Here is a 20,356-nt window from a genome sequence, read left to right on the forward strand (position 1 = left end):
CGACCTTATCATCTCTTAAGACAACTTATTGTATCAACCAAGTGTTAAATGTACTTATTAAATATTAAGTGTCACTTGTTGACGACTAAGTATTACCTACTAATTAATAAGTACATACTGAAGATTGAGAATTGCTCACCAAAGGTTAATATCTATTTGTCGAAGCATGAAAACTAACTATTGAAAGACTTGTGATCTGTTCCAAAGATTAAGTGTTGCTTGCTGATGAGTGTGTGTCTCTTGTCGAGGGCCATGTTCTTACCCCTTAGAACTTATTGTCGCCTACCGGTACCTAACTGGCATTTGTTAGGAGTTGCATGCTTCCTACCATTACTGTGTACCACCTGCCAAAGATAATGATGAACCACGTACATTATAACTTAGCCAAAATTGGCTACCATCACCTTAAATAAATGGGTTATTAGATCATAAGGCTCATACCCATGCCCGTTTAGACAAAGGGTCAAGTATTAAATCATAGTGCAGATGACTTTTTATGATAAGTAAAATGGACTTTTTATGACAGATGTTCTGACATCATAGTTACAAGAGTCAAACCTCTCATAATAAGTCCAACTCACTTGACATATTTTCGAATTATTTGTCATAGTAAATACAACTTACTATTAAATATTTTTTTATCATCTATCATGTGAACCAATTATGATAAATATTTAGAAATTTGTCATATTTTTACCAACAAATCAATTCATATATTACATTGTCTAACAATCTTTAAAACATTATGTTGCATATACATAAACGTACAATTTTTTCAAAAGTTACAAATACTTCCAAGATATGTAAAGTATTATAACTTAAAATATTTTTACAAGTTATCAAAATATTTTCATAGCAAATAAAACTAAAATAAAATGAGTTATTCAGAAGCAAGGAAACCATATTGATGGAATTTGCATTTTCACATTTAGGTATTAGGTTTCTGAACAATTTATAGTCTCTTTTGTTTTGGATTAGGATAGACTTGATTTTGAAGAGACTGATTTTAAAAGAATTGATTTGTGTTTGGAAATATGTTCATAGAAAAATCTGTTATCAAATTCTTTACAGTTTGGGGCAGCAGGCAATGTAAAAGCAATTAAGCACTTCCAGTAAAGAATTTATGAAACAGAAGTTATAAACTAAACCCCAATGGCAATAGCCCAAAGATCTTTAAGTATTATTTTAGTATTTAAACATGATATAAATAGCCGTTAAAACATCTCATCACATTCTTTTGGCTAGTGTAGTAAAACTCATTTTGATGGCTCTACTATCAATTATGCAAGGTTGGAAATTGGAAGGAAAAATTTTACAGGGATCACAAAATGATAAAGCATACATAAAATAAAGGAATATTAGCTAGAAATATTTATTTGGAGTTAGAAGAAAAATACAGCTTTTATATTATCTCAGTTAAGCCTTCATCTTAACAAGGTATATAAATCAATCCTTTCTAGAATGGCCTCTAAAATTTGCTTTTATATTTAAACGTCTTTCTCAATAACATGTAGAGTATTTCAATCTTATAATTGAAGATCTACTAAAGTACTTCACTAATATGTAAATTACTAACCATGGAGCACCCATTAGGCAGTTCCTGGATCAAGCATCCAGAGGGATGTTTCCAAGACTGAAAAATAGAGGGTTTTTGCTGGAAGGAATCAAATGATACATCTGCTATCACCAGGCCTTCTTCAATTTGTTGACAGAAACGAAGGAATTGAAATTCACGAGGCCCTTTGAAATGTTTGGTCCTTGGGAACATTTTTTGATAGTTTTCAAGCAGTAGACAGAGCTTGCCATCTTGAGATGAAGACTTAATCCAAAAGGGCTCATTAATCCGAAGAGGCCTAACTAGCTCATCCATTGCCGTAGCAGCAACCTTAGCCATAAGGTTTTTTCCTATGCCTTCATTTGCAAATAAGTTATGGCCACCATCCATCATATGCAAAGCAAGATTTGGATCATGACTTCAACTTCCACCAATCACTTGGTTCAGTGGATTTCCAAGTGCTGCAGCAGTTGAACTTGATCCTATGATGGGAAAAAAACCCTGTTGGAACTGATCAGGTGGTAGCATCTGGCTCTCCAAGTACCTCGAAAGAAGACGAGACACCTTCTCATGCTGAAAACCAATTCACATAAATAAATATATAAATAAATGAAAAAAAAAAATATATATATATATATATATATATGTGTGTGTCAATTAGAATTTAAAATATTAGTAATCAAAATATCACATCAAATATAAAATGAATCAATAGACGACTTCACTAACCTCTTCCTTTAGGTGGATATTTTCAAGTTTCATATTATGGATAGTTTGTTCACGATCTCCTTCAAGACACGGTGGTCCCCCACAAGATGGGCAAAGCATACTCTTCAAAGTCTCTTGCATTGTAACATTTTCATATTATTTCCATGAATTTATCTCCACAAACACACGTCACACACAAATACATTATCATAAAAATTCAACACCGAAAAATAAAACTAAAAAGGTGCGGTTTACCTTCTTCAACAATTGGTCGTCGCTCAGATGAAGACTAAAATCATCAATTGAAGTCGAAGTTGAACACGACAACACGGCAAGATCTATCTGCCACTACAGCCCTCTAAGATTCCAAAATCCTTTATTGATAGCAATTTCCTTAATTAGATTGATTGGGCCAAAGCTACAAGAGAAACTACAGTGATGATGAAATGGTTCAAAGGGTGCAAAATTTAGTGGGATGCGGGGGAAGAAGGCTCACGGTCTTTGTGTTTGGAGGGTGATGGGTGGTGTTTGATGATGTTTTTAAAGAGATTAGACCAATTTTAGAGGAATGTGGCTAAAACAAACCATATAAGATAGCCTTTGGTGTTATGAAACAAAAATGACATCATAACTTTACTCAAAATCCAAGATAAATACAAGATGGGTAGACACCTCTATTTATAGGTCAAGAATGTCTTCAATTTGTAGTAACAAAACCTAAAAACTAAAACTTAGCTAGCTTGGAGAATAATGTGAAAAATATTCTTCATAAGGAGGAGAAAATGTGGAAAAAATCTTCTCCATTAGGAGGAGGACATATGACCACTACTTATGGAAAATCCTCTCCAAATGACACATAATCACTCTTACAAAGGTTGGACGACTCACTCCCTTGCTCACCAAGCTCACCAAGCTAGGTTGAAAACTTTGACCCTTTTGCCAACCTAGCTCTTGGACATCCCACTTTGGTTAACATTGGACCTTAGCCTTTGTTGACTCAAGTTGTCTAAAAACCCTAAACTACTTGGCCTAAAATACATGGTTCAAAATAAAACCTACATTACTTGACCCATAATACAAAAACCAAATAAATTCTAGTCTACTCTGCCAAAATATAAGGCCCAAAGTTATTCATACTCTAAAAGCTCTATGGTGGTTCAAAATGGCCCAAGAGAGAGAGTCTAGATCCATCTTTCATAGATGTCTGCAACTCTTCTTGAAAGTGTTTGACCATGGCTAGGAGGTATACCATCACTGATTCTCCACTGTCAATGGCTTCAAAACAACATCTGAGGTGGCTGTAATCGTTGCCAACGAATCAGACAATGCCGATAGCATGATTGTCCAAAAAGTCCTAACAACCCCAGATAGCAAAGTGCAATGAAAACCCCTAAATACTCGAACTTTCTAGATAACAAAAACCAACCTCACCTCAGACTTAGGAAATCAAAAGAAAGACACAAAGTCAAAAAGAGAGAAAACTCAATTCATTCATAAAGAGAAGCTCATCAAATTGAGTTGGTAGAGTGAAGAAGAAGGAAAATTTAAGCACAAAAACAGTCGGGTTAGAAGGATTATGTTCAGAAAAACAAAATAACTCACAGAGTTGCATTTGTTGTGTGAATGTATTATGGATTGGTCAATTGGGAGAGAGATAGAGAGAATAATAAGTTTGTTTATGTAGAGAAAAAAGGTTGGGTTGGAGAAGGGTGTGGGAGAGGATGACGTGGAGAGGCAACAACGTTGCGACATGTGGAGGCAATTATGTTGATGGTGGAGGCAACTACTTGCGAGAGTATTCCTGAACAGAAATGAGGATGATGAATGAAACAAGAGTGAAATTAGGAATTTAGGCAAAAGTGGTGAACTAATAGCCATGGTGAAGACTTACTATGACGATTCTTCCTAAATAAGTCATAATAAGTTTTGAGTATAATTTCAATTTTTGTACTAAGCCTAATTTACTATGAAAGGTGAATTTCGTCTGTTATAATAAATTTTACTTTTTCACCTATTATGATAGGTCTCCTTTCATCATTAATAAAATGTGTTTACGCAAATGTCACGACTTAACTTATTATGACAAGTCTTCTTTTACCTGTAGTCTTCATAGAATCCATTTTCTTTACTATTGAATTATGTTATATATAATAATAATCGATTTTGGATTTACTTCTAACATTAATTACAATTTTGACTATTATCTGATTCTGACAACTTAAGGATTGGTGAATCTTTTGCAAGCACAACACACATTTACTTGTAGAAGACGAGTCGAGAAAAAGAAAAAATAATTGTTGAAGAAAAGATTGAAGTTGAAGTATCTTTATTACATATTTGATTTTGTAAATACAAATTTTAATACAATGACCAATATCAAAATAATAATCTTTCATTTTTATCAATTAAAATATTTTCTTAACCTATAAAACCCACCTTATCATTCATTATCTTTCGTAAATTTTTACCTCAATTTTTTTGTATTATTTTTTCCTTAATTCAAACAATCTTACTCTTATCTTTATTTTTTTCATTAATACATCCTCCCAAATTCATCGTTATCAAACATTCCCTAATTTCTTAAGTAAAGTAACGATGAAGTTACCAAAATATTAACTTTTCACTTTTCCATCTCCATGAGACCTACAAGAATTAATTATTTAATATAATATAATAAAAACATATAAATAATAACAATAAAATTTAAACTAATAATAATAATAATAACTTTATAAAATAATAATAGATCTATTTATGATAATACATTATTTATAGCAAAAATTATAAAATAATAATAATATTAGTAAAAATTATAAAATCTATATAAAAATAATAATAAATTTATAAAATGTAACATCCCAATAAATAGTAATTACCATTAATTAGAACTAATCACATTTACTGAATTAAACAGTGCAGTCTTAGATAAAAATCAGCTATTGAAAGCCGAACGCTAAACGGATACAAGGTTCAGTAAAAATTTTCCAAAATATACAAGATTCAGGACGAACGGTTTTACAAAATAAATAACCGAACGTCCCCAAAAAGCTATACAGATAAACCAAAGACTAAAACTTAACGAGCGCGCTAAGGCTCGGCTTTAATCTCTACTTCAACAAGGTTGGCGTCCTCCAAATTTTCTTCTTCTAGCATCTCTTCAAGTGGCGCTTCTCCATCTGCTCACATCCACACGGATGATCATTGCATTGACAAGACGGACGTACATAACCAATAGACAATACAAGGAAATTGCAAGGGTAAGCTTAGGTAATTTAATTCATACAATCAACATATTTTAACATATGCAATCAATCATACAATTCGTACAGCAATAGATATATATCCAAGCATATAATAACTCATTCAAACTCTCATAATTAACGACCGTCCGGACTGTATGAATCCATGTAACCGCAGGCGTTCGTGCACCCGGGTGGTGTAGTAACTAGAACCATCCATCAGCTGCCACCCGAGGTTAACTCTATCAGTTCAAAGTACTCAATAGGACTAGAGCCTCCTGCCATTCCCACGCATGACCTACTCCCCTCTACATGAGGACGAGCACTCACGGAATATTAGGATGAACAGCCATCAGCGATTTTACCATGGTCATACTATACAACTTATCACATTCCGATCATATAGACGTTCCTCCTTGGAACGTTCGTTCAAATTTCACTTTCAATATTTCACTTAAAATAACGTTCACACATCTTAACCATTTCTATTATTCACATTTTCATTCTTTGTTCCACTTCCATAAAATAACGAGCGCTCATCCTTTTCAAAATAAGGACGAACGTATCACAGTACATTGACTACACGTTTCTGAACAAAAGAAACGAACCCTTGTCCTATAACGGACGTTAAGAGTATTTAATAAATGAATTGATTCTAAAAGATCTGAATAATACTTAGAAAAATTTTAAGTATAAAGACTCCAGGTTGAATTTCAAGGATAAATACATTACACAATTATTTAGATAAACAACAGAGTATAATTTGATTCAAAAGACAACACTGCCAGTCAATGACCGAACGTCAATTAATAATTTGAACGAACGCTATTTACGTTCGCTCAGGAATCAATGATAAGGACGAGCGTTCAGTTTTAAAACCGAACAATGCTTAGGACGAACGCTAGGTAAATGACCGAGCACTAAAATAAAGCGAACGTTCATTTAGAACGAACGTTCGGTATCAGACCGAACGCTCATTAGGACGAACGCTCGATCTAAGACCGAGATCTCATTTGGACGAACGCTCAGTATACGACTAAGCGCTTCCTATGACGAACGCTGGAATATAAAACCGAGCGTTACTAAAATGCTTCAATTTATTTTTCAATCGTTGGACACGCTAGGCTGAGCCGAACGCTCAAACCTAACCCTTCACACTAAGGACGCTCGTTCTCAATCAGAATCCTTTCCAAATGAAAGAATTCTTATTCTAAGTCATTTTCATGGGAAACCGAACGGTATAAGACCGTTCGATGACGAGCGTATATTATCAAGTAAGAACTCTTATATTTTCCAGATTTTCCATCCACAATAACTTCAAAATTTTCATACGATCCATAACTTAGAATTTATCTCCAACATACATATCATACATTACAGAATTCATATTATCATCCCAAACCATACAGAAATTATCCATTTTTCCAAATCATACGTTTCATTCTCAACATACAATTCAAAACAAAATCACTCATATACAACCAGTGCAACAGGCTCGTTCATGCATACTCAAACTTCATACATTTCATACATCCAATAACTTCAGGCTTTCACACACATCATACGAGTATAAATTAAATTACTAAAGCTTCCCTTACCTGGTTCAGTAGTGCACTTCCAAATGCTAGGGTTTTACTCGTTCTCTCACAGCTTTCTACCCAAAGAATCACTCCACAATCTTCACTTAATCTAAGATACCAAAATCATATACAGTTAAGACCTATAACCCATGCATGCAACCAGAAATTGGTTCGCAGAAACGAAATGGGAGAATCGTTCAGGGACGAGAACTTACCGGTCACAAAATCCTAACGTGTTCGGTTCAAATGAAAGCTCACGACACCGTGAACGATCCTACGGTTTCTGAAATGGAAGCAGAGATGTTGATGGTGAGTTATCTTAGAGAGAAGATGAAGACGGTTTAGAGAGAGGGCAGAGAATTTGAAAGCAGAAATTCTGGGAAGAAGATGAAGCATGCAGAAGGGAGAGGAAGAGTTTTCCAGAAAATATTTTTCTCTTCCCACGCAGGACGAGCGTCCATTCTCCGCATGCCACTTGTCCTCCACTAACGTTTTCCAAACGTTCCAGCCGCGACACATGGCAGGCGCATGCAGAGTGGGAGGTGAGTGCTATTTGACGTGGCACGGTGCATTAAAAGAGTGATCAGAGTGTGGATTTGAGTGTGTTAATTAATCAGGTTCTCACATAAAATGATAATAATAATATTAGAAATATTAATACTAGAATAAAAGTAATAAAAAATTATAAAATAAAAAATTAAATATTTTATAATAATAATAAATTAATTTTGTAAAATAATGATAAAATTATAATTTAAATTTAATTAAAAATAATTTATAATGATGAGAGAAATTTTGTCACTTTATAATTTTTTTTAAATTATCAATTAAATCATACACAAAGTTTCGTAAACTTTCTTTTGTTTTCACTTTCAACTATATTTTTCTTAGTTCAAACAATCTCACCACTCTTTCCCTCCCCGTGTGTCGTTTTTCACTCCAAATCCATACCATAATACAAACACACCTAAAAATTAAAAAGATAACCCACGTATAAAACACACAAACCACACACTGAAGGTTATATTATAATATATCGTGGAACTCTGTTTTTTATATGTAAACACTTTAATCAACATGATTTGTTGGAAATAATAATATTTTACTTGACCTACATTCGGATGAAATAAGTATATAGTTTAGTTTAGGATGAAACTCAATACTTGAAATAATTCAAGGATGAAACATATATAGATCCAAATTTTAATATCTAATTTTCATGCCAATCTAATTCACTTTCTACTAGGGTAACATGAACAAGTTTCTCTTACCACTCTTAGGATATTTATCTTATTTTATCATCACTCTTAGGATATTTATCTTAGGCTTAATACCTGTTTTTGTCCCTCTTTTTAAGGGAAATGTTCAGTTTCGTCCTACCTTTTTCAAAAAGTTCGATGTGGTCCCATGTTGTGAAAAAAATGTCCAAGTTAATCCTTTTTGGTCACGACGTTAAATATTTAACGATCCTGCTGCCAGCTAGGACTGATGTGTGCAACGTGGCTTTTTACCTGCGTAACGTGGCAGTTGACGTGGCAGTGGCAGTGATTAAAAAATTCAGAGTTAGGGTTTGAAGAGCAGGTGATGGGAACAGAGAGTGTAATTTTGCCGTCGACGCTCTTTCTCTGCATTGCGACTAGGTTCTCCGGAAACAAGTTTCAAATCCCTGTTTTGCGATTCAATCAATGCATTAATAAATTGTACTAGCAATTGAGTGAAACCAAGAAAGAATGATCGTCTCCTGTTGTGCTCATGAATTTTTGTAATGATTCCACATATTGCTTCTTCCCATGTCTCAATCTCTTTGTTCTTTTCCACATTAGCCAATAAAGCAGACAACTCCCTCTGAATTGGGAAAGGAACATCAACCATCACATCATATGCTGTGGAGGGAATAAATGTGAAGATATTTTCTGCGAAACCATTGTAAACTTCATCTTTTCTTCTCCAGATACTTTCTGAAGAGGCTGATCACAGTGAAAGAAAGAAGGGTCATTAGGGTTTTGCAACTTCCTGGCCTTTACATCTAAAGAAATGGTTACTCTTTTGAAGAAAGCTGAAAACTTCGGATACGGAGGAGTGGACATCTGAACGCTGATCAGGGTCTACACCATCTTCCAATATCCTTCCAACTATCTTCAGCGTCCAGGTTGGAGGCTCTGCACTCGACTTCTTTGGATTCCATTCATCCAGTATGGTTATCCCCAAATCACGATTTCGAATATTTAAACCCTAACTCAGAGTCTTTTTGTGAAATTTAGTGAAAAACACTGTGTCATTGCCACATTACGAAGGTAAAAAGCCACGTTGCACACATCAGTCCACGCTGGCAACAGGATCGTTAAATTTTTAACGCCGTGACCAAAAAGGATTAACTTGGACACTTTTTTCACAAAGTGGGACCACATTGAACTTTTTGAAAAAGGTAGGACGAAATTGAACATTTCCCTTATAAAGAGGGACAAAAACAGGTATTAAGCCTTTATCTTATTTTATCATCATTATAGTGTGTCAAGGGTTACCCTATTTATCATGATTATATTGTGTCTAGGATTATCCTATTTATCATGATTATATTGTGTCTAGGGTTACCCTATTTATCATGTACTTGTGTATCAATTTATTCTTATAAATAGAAGATTGTGAGAGGGATCAATCAAGCCCTCTAGAATTATTTTACAATTTCAATCTTAAGTTGGTATCAGAGCCGGTCGATCCCGCTCTGGTTTCTGTCTCGTAATATATATCTGTCCGGCGCCACAGTTCTTTGTCGCCCGCCACTGTCCGCCGCTGCCCGCCGCCGGCCACCGTCAACCGTCGGCCACCGTCGTCCGTCGCCGGCCATTGTCGCCGCCGGCCACCGTCGCCGTTGCCGGCCACCGTCGTCCATCACTGTCACAGTTTCCTTCGTCTAAACCCTTAGGGTTTTCTTGTTCCTCGCTAGTATTATTCGTCTTCTTCAGAAATGGTGTCTGGCAATACTCTTTCCTTCTCTGGAAGTCCATCAATTACCTCCGAGAAGCTAAATGGAAAAAATTATCTATCATGGTCTGCTGCCATTGAAATGCGGTTCCTTGGCCAAGGGCATTATGACCACCTTGAGCGAGATGGAAGCCATGTGCCTACTGAAAAAGTTGATCAATGGAAACAAGCAGATTTCCAGTTGTGTGCCCTGTTATGGCAATCAGTGGAACCCAAACTTCTTGTATCTTTGAGGGCTTTCAAAAATTGTCACTCCTTTTGGAAGAAAGCCCAAAGCATTTATGCCAACGATATTCAACGTCTCTATGACACTACGAACAAGCTTGCATCTCTTAAAATGGCAGACCATGATATGGTGTCCTTCATGGCTGAAGCCCAATCTGCTGTCGAAGAACTTAGGATGTTTTTGGAAGTAGATCCATTAGAGGATATCAAAAAGAAACTAGACAAATTTTACATGGTGTTGATCCTTCGTGCCCTACATCCCGATTTTGATCATATCAGAGATCAACTTCTAACTAGTCATGAGGTCCCCTCTATGGAAACATTGACCACTCGCCTTCTGCGTGTCCCGGTATCTCAAACTCAAGAAGCGCATGAACTAGTGGAACCATCTGTCATGGTTGCCACACGAGGAAGAGGAGGACGTGGCACTAGAGGAGGAGGACGAGGAGGTCGGGGACATACTCAATGCACATATTGTAAAAGGATGGGTCATACTCAAGAGAATTTCTACTCCTTACATGGTTTCCCTTCCGAAAACGCCAATATTTCGAAGACTGAAACCTCCACTTCTATGTTTTCTAAGGATGAATATCAAGAGTATTTAAGGTTAAAGTCTAACAGCTTGGCACAACCATCTCAATCTCCCAATACATCAACAGCCTGCGTTTCTCAATCTATGGAATGTCAAAATTCATGGGTAATTGACTCAGGTGCTTCTGATCACATTTCTGGTAATACCTCTTTGTTCTCATCTATTTCCTTTCGAGAAAAACCTCATTTCATAACCCTTGCAAATGGATCTAAAACTTCTTCCAAAGGAGTCGGTCATGTTTCTTTGTCTCCCTCCCTCAATCTCAACTCAGTCCTTTTTGTCCCTAATTGTCCTTTTAATTTAATTTCCTTAAGCCAGTTGACTAAAATGTTAAATTGTTCAATAACCTTTGATCATAAATCTTTTGTTATACAGGAGCGTGGTTCGAGGAGACAGATTGGAGAAGGATATGAAGCTGGCGGATTATACCATTTTGGATCTCGTCCAAGGGTGTCTTGTGTTGCTGCTCCTAATCCTAAAGTGCTACATGATCGACTTGGCCATCCTCATTTGTAGAAATTAAAAAAGATGTGTCCTGAACTTAGTGGTCTCCAAACCTTAGAATGTGAGTCATGTCAATTAGGAAAACATGTTAGATCTTCCTTTCCTAAAAGGTCTCAATCAATATGTAATTCTAGTTTTTCCATTATCCATTCTGATATATGGGGACCTAGTCGTATCTCCTCCTTTGGTTTTAGATATTTTGTTACCTTTATTGATGAATATTCAAGATGTACTTGGGTTTATCTTATGAAAAATCGTTCTGAATTATTAGCTATCTTTACATCGTTTTTGAATGAAATCAAGAATCAATTTGGTCAAGTAATCAAAATATTAAGAAGTGATAATGCAAAAAAGTATTTCTTATCCTCCTTTTAGTATCTTACATCAGTCTACTTGTCCTCATACACCACAGCAAAATGGTATAGTGATAATGCTAAATTTTACCATATTTTAAGCATCATTTTAGTGGCAAAATCAACTCCTTTCTAGCTTGTAACTTGCTAAATCCTCTCTTTTATCTTAGTTTCTTGAATAAATGTGTTTTAGGCTACATTGATGAGATTTCATCTATAATCCCTTTATTTTGTAGTAATACAATGATTGGAAGAACCTCCACGAAAAGTATAAAGCTAAACTAACCACAGAAGCAAGCAGATCTGCACAAAATAGAAGAAAACACAATGATGCTGCAGAGACTCACGCCGGGCGCCTACTGACCTGGGCGGCGCCGGGCGTGAGGTAGCTGACCCATGGCGCGCTGGCCGCTGGTCTGTCGGGCCGTCGGGCGCGACTTAGTGCTGATGTGGCAGAAACGCTTTATTTAACCCTGGAACGCGAAGGGCTTGCTGTCTTTGGTTCTTTGGAGGGCCGATTGTTCTACTGGAGCTCATGGAGGGCGTGAGGAGCTGCTGGGTTCCTCTACTTCTCTACCTTTGGGTCTCCTTTTTCTTCCATCTTCCACTTTGTAAGCTTTAGGGTTCTCCATGGAAGTGGAGAACCAGATTCGTTTTGTTAAGGATTGTTGTAGCCTATGGATTCTTGTGTAATGGATGATTGATTTGATTATATATGCCTTTTCTATCAATTGCTAGTATTCTTATTTCCAATCTTAAAGCTTGCATGTAATAGGAATGTTCATGACTTGAATTTGGGGTTTCATGGATTATGGGGACGTAAGATGGAACCTAGAACTGAAACAAGAGTCCTTGTGGTCATTGATTCTAGGGATGGAAGATGATTCACATGTTGTCTTAAGATCCTAGCTCTTTAATGCGGGTTTTGCTTGTTAGATTGCCAAGGAATTGGGGTTTGATAAGGAAAACCTAGGCTCTTTCACCTAAGGAATTAGGGCTAGAGTGTTTTAGTGGATTGACTTTAGTAAATTGATAGAGAGGAGATGAAAGTGGTTATACACAAGAGTGCATTGGTGAAAACTAGCCTTAGCAATGTCATTTCATACCATTTCTAGTCTTTTCCATTTCCAAGTGCCTTCAATACCAAAGTCCAACCTTGTAATTATGTATCAATTTATCTTTCTGCACTTGTTTTGTAAATTGATGTTATGTTCTTGAGTCAATATGAGTTATTAATCGCACAATTCTCTAGTATTACGAGTCTCTTGGGAAAACGATACCCGGTCTTACCGGTTTATTACTTGAACGATTCGGTACACTTGCCGAACCATCAACATATAGCAGAACGAAAAAATAGACACTTGGTTGAAACTGCTCGTACCCTTTTGCTTGGTGCCCATATTCCTGTCCATCACTGGGGGATGCCATCTTAACTGCATGTTATCTTATTAATAGGATGCTCTCCTCCTCTCTTGATAATAAAGTCTCTTTCTCCCTTTTGTTTCCTAATGATCCTCTCTTTCATACATCTCCCCGAGTGTTTGACTGTGTATGTTTTGTTCATGACATGTCTCCAGGTCTAGACAAACTCTCCGCTCGCGCTCTCAAATGTGTCTTCTTAGGCTATTCTCGACTTCAAAAAGGATATCGGTGTTACTCTCCTGAAACTAAGAAGTATTACATGTCTGCCAATGTCACATTCTTTGAACAAACTCCTTACTTCTCTCCATCTGTTCAGGATGTTTCTATCCTCCAGCAGGTCCTTCCTATTCCAATTGTTGAGTCAAATAGCTCCACTATCTCTGTCATTCCAAGTCTTGATCACAATCCTTCTACACATGTTTCTCCACATACTGAGATCATCCCACACAGGGCCCCAATGGATAGTCCACCTCCCCAAGACAATGGTGAATCTCCTACTTCAGATTCTTCTCCCTCGTCACCTCCTCCCACGCCTCCTGGTGCAAATGATTCAACATGGCCTATTGCCCTCAGAAAAGGTACTCGTTCCACTCGGAACCCTCATCCCATTTATAATTTTCTAAGCTATCATCGATTGTCGCCCTCCTATTTTTCTCTTTTATCCTCAGTGTCCTCTGTTGTTATACCCAAGAATGTGAAAGAAGCACTTGATCATCCTGGATGGCGATAAGCTATGATTGCAGAAATGCAGGCTCTTGACCACAGTAATACTTGGGAGCTGGTGCCCCTTCCCTCAGGAAAAAAGGCGGTTGGTTGTCGATGGGTGTATGCAGTTAAAGTTGGCCCTGATGGTGAAATTGATCGGCTCAAAGCTCGGCTTGTTGCAAAAGGTTACACTCAGGTTTATGGTCTTGATTATTGTGACACTTTCTCTCCTGTAGCCAAGATGACTATTATTCGTCTCTTCTTTGCCATGGCAGCCATTCGTCACTGGCCACTTCATCAATTGGATATCAAGAATGTCTTCCTACATGGTGATCTTGAGGAAGAAGTTTATATGGAGCAACCTCCTGGGTTTGTTGCTCAAGGGGAGTCTGGTATGGTATGCAAATTGCATCGATCTCTATATGGCCTCAAGCAATCCCCACGTGCTTGGTTTGGAAAGTTTAGCTCCATTGTTCAAAAATTTGGGCTAAAATGCAGTGAAGCAGACCATTCAGTTTTTTATTGTCATTCTTCTCTCAGGAAATGTGTTTACTTAATAGTATATGTTGATGATATTGTCATTACAGGAAATGATGATGTTGGAATATCTCAACTAAAAGAGTACTTGTGTAGACATTTTCAAACCAAGGATCTTGAAAGTCTCAAATACTTCTTAGGCATTGAAGTAGCGCAATCAAAAGATGGAGTTGTAATCTCCCAAAGGAAGTATGCTCTTGATATATTACAAGAAACAGGCATGATTGATTGTAGACCGGTAGACAGTCCCATCAAACCAGAAATTAAGGATAGAAGAAGTTGAATTATTCTCCGATCCAAAGAGGTATAGGAGGCTGGTTGGCAAACTGATTTATCTCACTATTACAAGGCCAGATCTATCCTTTGCAGTTGGAGTGGTTAGTCAGTTCATGCAGGCTCCATGTGTTGACCATTTGAATGCTCTCATTCGCATTCTAATGTATGTAAAGAAGGCTCACGGGCAAGGATTGTTATATGAAGATAAAGGAAGCATTCATGTCTCTGGGTATTGTGATGCAGATTGGGCAAGTTCACCTATTGATAGATAGTCTACAACAGGATATTGTGTTTTTCTGGGAGGAAACATTATTTCATGGAAAAGTAAGAAACAGAATGTAGTAGCTCGATCAACCGCGGAAGCCGAGTATAGGGCAATGGCATCACTAACATGTGAACTTATATGGGTGAAACAATTCCTTCAAGAGGTTAAATTTTGTGACATCCATACTATGAAGATGTATTGCGACAATCAAGATGCTCTCCACATTGCATCAAATCCAGTGTTTCACGAGAAGACTAAACATATAGAAATTGATTGTCATTTTGTTCGTGAAAAGTTGTTGACCAAAGAAATATGTACTGAGTTTATTGGGTCAAACGATCAACTCGCAGATGTATTGACCAAGTCATTAAGGGGTCCTCGGATTGAGTTTATTTGTTCCAAGCTTGGTACATACAATTTGTATGCTCCAGCTTGATGGGGAGTGTTAGGATATTTATCCTATTTTATCATCATTATAGTGTGTCAAGGGTTACCCTATTTATCATGTACTTGTGTATCAATTTATTCTTATAAATAGAAGATTGTGAGAGGGATCAATCAAGCCCTCTAGAATTATTTTACAGTTTCAATCTTAAGTACCACCTTTACCTAACATGTGAGCTTCTTATAAACTTCACCATTCACTGAATATGTCCTGGTCCAATACCAACATGATGAAACTAGTCATTCCTCTAAAGTCTATTAATCTAGAGCCTATAATTTTGGAGCAAATGGAGGTCAATAGGTTAGAAACCTAAATTCTCGCTACATTAGGGAATTTGGAAGCTTTGACCTTATCAAAGGAAAAGTTGCAACCTTTATCAAGGGACAACAACATAGAGGAGAAGACAAGATAACCTCTTCCCAAGCTATCATGTATTTTGATGGACAAGTTGAAGCAAAAACTCAGAAAGAAGTATCAATATTGGATGTCGCAATCAAAATCATAATGGGACGACAAATCAAAAGTGAAATTATGCGTGGGAAAGATATTACCATCTTATAGTGTTCGTTTGAAGGTAATATCTTTAATTAAATATGCAAAAGAGTGTGGTTTTTCAAAATGTTTACTTTTCTAGGAAACTAATAAGAAAAAAATGTACAAATTTTCTTCTTACACCTCCAAGAATGAGTGAGGACGACCTTTTTATAAAATTTAGAAAAGAAAACGTGAAGTCGCCATGAGTCTTAGTAATTTCTTTGTAATTTTTTTGAATCAAAGTCATTATGAGTGATAACGACTTTAAATTTATATTTCAATTGAACTAAAGTCATCCTCACTCATGAAGACTTCAATTATGCACATTTTTTCGAAGGAAAGTCATGGTCAGTGATAAGATGTGCAGATAGCCCAGTCAGATGAGATGTCGAGCATAAGTAAGGGGAGAACTTGACAAGAAGATTGACTAGCATGAAGAATTCAACAAGAAGATTGAGTATCAGGGATAACTCGATACGACAGTTAAGTAACGTTGTGAGGTCGGCAAGACATTCCCACACTCTACCAAGCTTTCTAATCTATCTATGCATCTCATTGATTGCGTATTTGCATGTCTTATCATTGACCATGACTTTAGTTTAAAAAATTATGCACAACTTAAGTTGTCATGAGTGAAAATAACTTTAATTTAATTAAAATATAAATTTAAAGTCATTACCATTCCTAATGTCTTTGATTTAAAAAATTTACAAAGAAGTCCATAAGACTTATGACGACTTCACTTTTATTGAATTTTATAAAAAAGTCAATCTGTGACAACTATTTCAATTTAGAAATGGTTAGGACTCCATGTATAACTTATTCTTGAACTGAAAATTTTAAGTCAATTATCCAATTTCTAAAAATAACATATACAATTACTCCATTATTTTTAAACAATTTAGTTATACTTTCGTGAGTTAAAGCGTAGTATTTTCTACACCATTAAACATTGAATTCCTTAACATGTTTATGAAAAACTCAACTTCACAATTAATATATAATAAAAGATACGAGTAATATTACAAGAACTATTGATAATTTTAATTATTAAATAAATATCTATTTTTGAGATATTTTTATTAATAAATAATTATTTTTAAATTAATAAATCTGATTAAGATATGTTAGGTCGATACTCAATAAAATAAATAAATAGATTGGATGGGATCCAATTAAATTTAAATAAATAAAAAATGATAAGACTTTTCCAATAATAACTTATTTTGGGTTGCCAGCAAAATTTCAACATGCAATATGATTCATGTGTGTGTTCATAACATGCGTCTATCTGGTTCAAATTGTCCAACTGTGTGCACATAAATCTGCATTTATGTGAGGTAATGTTTTCTTCTCCTTTTTTTTCATCTGAATTTGGTATGTTCCCATTGAGAAACTTCTATCTTGTTTCTTGACAAGGTCACATTCACTCATCTTTCTTCCCAAGTTTCACTTCCTTTGAATCAATCATTCAATACTCTTTACTCACACCCTTCCACCATTCATCTCAAATTTAGAATCATTGATCCTCTCTAACATCATCATCAACACACCAAGATAAACATTGCACCTCAACTTGCACCAAAAGACAGTTCACAAAATCAATAAACTATGGTCAACTATCCCCAAAAATCCAAAATCCAAACCCCACTTTCCTACTCATAAGACTTTAATAATTAACCAGGTCGTTGATAGAGTAGCCGCCAATAATGAAAACACACCAACTCTAAGGAACAAGTGCATTCACCTCATGCTCTCCAAAACCCATATATAAATCACACCATTCAAGCATTCATCATCACCACAACACAACCAAACACCAGTTCCACCATCTTCAGAAGCATCAATGGTCAAGCAAAACAAAACTCATTTCATCTTCCCAGAGACACAATCCACTGTTCTTCCTGATCCCTCTCAATTCTTCTCCTCAACCCTTCTCTCAAAACCACTCCCCACAAACTCTTTCTTCCAAAACTTTGTGCTGAAAAATGGTGACCAACCTGAATACATTCATCCTTACCTCATCAAATCCTCTGGCTCTTCCCTCTCTCTCTCATACCCTTCTCGCCAAGTCAGTTCTGCTGTCATATACCAAGTCTTCAATGCTGATCTAACCATCTCATCTAAGCACGGTTCAAGTGGCAAACACCTTATCTCCTCTTACAGTGATCTCAGTGTCACTTTGGATATCCCTTCTTCCAATCTTAGCTTCCTCCTTGTTAGGGGAAGCCCCTTTTTGACTGTTTCTGTCACCCAACCAACCCCTCTTTCCATCACCACCGTCCACGCCATTCTTTCATTCTCTTCAAACAATACTCGCACCAAGTACACCTTTCAGTTCAACAATGGTCAAACATGGATCCTTTATGCTTCCTCCCCCATCAGTTTGAGCCACACTCTTTCTGAAATCACTTCTGATGCATTTTCTGGCATAGTCCGGATAGCCTTGCTGCCTGATTCTGATTCAAAACACGAGGCGGTTCTTGACAAGTTCAGTTCTTGTTACCCCGTGTCAGGTGAAGCTATATTCAGAGAACCCTTTTGCGTGGAGTATAAGTGGGAGAAGAAAGGGTCAGGGGATTTGCTACTCTTGGCTCACCCTCTCCATGTTCAGCTTCTGTCTAATGAAGACAATGATGTCACTGTTCTTGAAGATTTTAAGTATGGAAGCATTGATGGGGATGTTGTTGGTGTTGTCGGGAATTCATGGGTGTTGCAAACAGATCCCGTGTTTGTAACATGGCAATCAACCAATGGAGTCAAAGAAGAATCCCGTGATGAAGTTGTTTCATCCCTTTCTAATGATGTTGAAGGCCTAAACTCGGCATCAATAACAGAAACAAGGTCCTATTTTTATGGGAAGTTGGTTGCAAGGGCTGCAAGGTTGGCACTGATTGCTGAGGAGTTGCGCTACCCTGATGTGATTCCAAAGGTTATAAAGTTTTTGAAGGAAACCATTGAGCCATGGTTAGAGGGAACTTTCAAAGGGAATGGATTTCTACATGATAAGAAATGGGGTGGCATTATTACACAACAAGGGTCCAATGATGGGGGTGGTGATTTTGGATTTGGTATTTACAATGATCATCACTACCATTTGGGGTACTTCCTTTATGGAATTGCAGTGCTCACTAAGTTTGATCAAGCCTGGGGTAGAAAGTACAAGCCTAAAGCCTATTCCCTTGTGCAAGAATTCATGAACTTGGACACAAAACAAAACTCCAATTACACACGTTTGAGGTGTTTTGACCCTTATGTTCTTCACTCTTGGGCTGGGGGGTTAACTGAGTTCACAGATGGAAGGAACCAAGAGAGCACAAGTGAGGCTGTGTGTGCATATTACTCTGCTGCTTTGATGGGTCTGGCATATGGTGATGCTCATCTTGTTTCCCTTTGATCAACACTGACAGCATTGGAAATTCTGGGGACTAAAATGTGGTGGCATGTGGAAGAGAAAGGGACTTTGTATGAGGAAGAGTTCACACAAGAGAACAGGATCATGGGAGTTCTGTGGTCTAACAAGAGGGACACTGGACTATGGTTTGCTCCTGCAGAGTGGAAAGAGTGTAGGCTTGGCATTCAGCTCTTACCATTGGTGCCTATTTCTGAAGCCATTTTCTCCAATGCTGAGTTTGTGAAGCAGCTTGTGGAGTGGACTTTACCTGCTTTGAATAGGGATGGTGTTGGTGAAGGATGGAAGGGATTTGCGTATGCCCTTGAAGGGATTTATGACAATGAAAGTGCATTGCAGAAGATAAGAAACCTTACAGGTTTTGATGGTGGAAACTCTTTGACTAATCTCTTGTGGTGGATTCACAGCAGAGGATGAATAAGAAGGGTCGCTGAACATGAACATGAACATTGAACATGAAACACTGCTGCTTTGGCTATTGTTATCATTACTACTATTAAGTTTTAAAATACCAATAAGTCGATGATTTCTATGTCATGAAAAAGAAAACATATAATGAAGTTACGACAATATCATACTTTATCACAGGTCTGTTTCTGACAAGCCATTACTATATGAATGATAATATATTTAATTATGAGTGTTGCTTTCATTTTGGTTCAACACTTTGGCATTCATTGTTGTTGACAATAAAGGGATCTATTAAAATTTAAATTGTGTTATTGAATTTCAATGTTAATTATTGTGTTTGACATACAAAACATATAAATTATAATACATGCGATTGTATTATTATATAAATTAGGTTGATAAGTCTATCGATTGAGCTGGATTAGACTTATTTGTGTCACTTACCATATAAGTTAAACTAAAACTAATCCCACTCAATTTAGATCATAATTACTTTTATCTTAATAACATACACTTAACTTATTTTTACAACTCTAAATTTTACATAAAAGACTTTATTGAACTTATATCAAATTGCATTCTTTCACTTCTTTTTAAAAATAAAAAATAAA

At 36.5% G+C, this 20,356-nt stretch overlaps 1 pseudogene; it reads left to right on the forward strand.

Annotated features, from left to right (window-relative positions):
- Window positions 1-17,753: 17,753 nt before the first annotated feature.
- LOC148200185 (glucan endo-1,3-beta-D-glucosidase-like) lies at window positions 17,754-19,971 on the forward strand (annotated as a pseudogene).
- Window positions 19,972-20,356: the final 385 nt, after the last annotated feature.

Source organism: Vigna umbellata, chromosome 4 (assembly GCF_029865625.1).
Source record: "Vigna umbellata cultivar VRB3 chromosome 4, Vumbellata_1.0, whole genome shotgun sequence".
Lineage (NCBI taxonomy): Eukaryota > Viridiplantae > Streptophyta > Magnoliopsida > Fabales > Fabaceae > Vigna > Vigna umbellata.